The following is a 2,423-nucleotide window of genomic DNA, read 5'->3' on the forward strand; positions in this document are numbered from 1 at the left end:
CCTTTCTTTCCTTCCTTCCTTTCTTTCTCCTTTCTTTTTTGCTGTTTCTTATTTATTAAACATTTTATTTGTTTACATTTCAAAGTTCCCCCCTTTCACCCCATCTGCCTCCCCTTTGACTCTAAGAGGATGCTTCCCACCCTCCTACCCACTCTTACCTCACCCCTCTAGCATCCCTCTTCTCTGGGGCATCAACCTCCACAGGACCAAATGTCTCCCCTTACACTGATGCCAGATAAGGTAGTACTCTGCTAATTTTGTAGGGAGAGCCATGGACTGGCCCATGTGTACTCTTTGGTTGGTGGTTTCGTCCCTGGGAGCTCTGAGAGTCAGGTTAATTGATACTGTTGTTATTCTTATGAGGTTGCAGTCCCCTTCTGCTCCTTCAGCCCTTCACTTTACTCTTGACCATTGGGTGACTATTAACCATGACTCATCACTCCTATTTTCTTTTCTGTGATTTTGTAATATAAGACATTTATTCCATGTTATTTTATTTTGCTTTTAAAAAATTATTTGCTTCATTTGTTAATGATACACTGATTTAAACAAAATATATTCTTTTGTTAATTTATTAGTCAAGAATAGAAGGTGTCTGGGTTTTTTTATTTTTATTTTTTTGCATATAGTAAGTGTAAGGTTTGTCACCTGCATCTATATGTGTGTGATAATAATTTATGCCACAGAATTGTATTCACTTTTTGTAATCCCATTTAAAATATATCATCTCGATATATATTTTATTATTGGAAACACAATCTTATGTCTGCTGAAGGCTTGCTCTCTTAGTGTCCTGTTGCTGTGAACAAACAAGTCAAAGGAAAACACTTAATTAAGGCTTGCTTAAAGTTTCAGAAGCTTAGTCTGTTATTATAACAGCAGTGAGCCCAGTTGACTTGTACTCAAACATAGTGCTTGGAAAGTACCTGAGTGCTGTATACAATGAAGCAGTCAAAGAAGGAAAAAGGACAACCCAAAACCCACTCCCAGCAACACATATCTTCCAATGGGCCATACCTCTCATTCTTCATAATCAATCTACCAGCTGATGACTTACATATTCAAATATATGAGCTTGTGGAGGTAATTCTCATCCAAGCCACCACACTCATCCATTCCCAGTTATAATAAAAATAACACACACACACACACACACACACACACACACACACACACACACACAAAGAGAGAGAAAGTAAAAACAAACAAACAAAAAAACAAAGAAATCTCACAAATCAAACAATAACCAGAACATAAAATTCTTCCCTGCCAGTTTCCAAAGCAGTTGTCAACCCTAATGTGAATGCTAACTTTATTACATGTACAGAAGTTCTGCTGAATATAGTCTGTTGCTGTTTGAGTAACCACTCTATGTGTTTTTCCAAAAAGCAAATCCAAATAAGATTTATTATTGTCTAATTATTTTACCATTTTAGAAGGTAAATTAGCTATAGATACTTTTAGGAAACAAAAGAGCAGAATATTTATGAAAAAAACATAAAATTTGTTATGCATTTTAGCAAAAGATAAAAGTTTTACAGCTACTTAGAAAAATAAATATAAGATTATTTAAATATAATTTCTGCATTAATTAATGTACAGACAGATTTATCCTGAAATGTTGGTATTTTATATTAGTGAAAGTGGCTAGTAAAGACAGCTAGAAAGTTTGCAGAAGAAAAAGGAAGGTCCCATACTGTTGAGGAAAAAATAAAATGGAAAAGTTATTGTGGAGAAAACACCCTTGGAGATTTTTAAACTAATACATAGTTGCATAATCCTGTTTTTTGATGCAGCAGTAACTCTGTTGTATGTACTTAGGAAATAAAACTAGCCATGGATGAACAAGAAAAATATTATAATGAGAAAAATATACCAGGCATTAAAAAATAAATAGTACAGGATCTAACTTAGATATGCAAGCTAACTAATCCTAGCACAAAGAAGCACCAAACAGAATGCACATTACTTGGGGCAAGAGGGGAGAAAAAGGAAGGAGTGGGGATTATGAAGAATTGTGCATAGTTACATTTACTAAGTGGATTCTGGAATTGTAATGTACAGCATCATTCCTAGTACTGTTATGGACATTTACACATACACATTGGCACATTTAAATGTCTATAAAATTTGTCTATAACATTTAAAATTTGTTCACAGAGAAACTCTGACTATAGTAAAAAGCAGAGATTCAAGAAAATATGCATGTGTTTATTTGCTTGATTTTGATAATCTTTTCAGAGTCACATAATATGTAAAAGAAACATACTGTATGTAGTAGTGATTTATATACTTTTATATCTGTGAAATATTTCTCAATAAAATTGAAAACAAGGAAGCCCAATCACTACATTATCATCTTGGCTGGACCTTCAATGACTTCTCAGTTGATATAACATTTGCAAATATAATAGAAATGTATG

This window comes from Mastomys coucha, unplaced genomic scaffold, assembly GCF_008632895.1.
Source record: "Mastomys coucha isolate ucsf_1 unplaced genomic scaffold, UCSF_Mcou_1 pScaffold22, whole genome shotgun sequence".
Classification (NCBI taxonomy): Eukaryota; Metazoa; Chordata; class Mammalia; order Rodentia; family Muridae; genus Mastomys; species Mastomys coucha.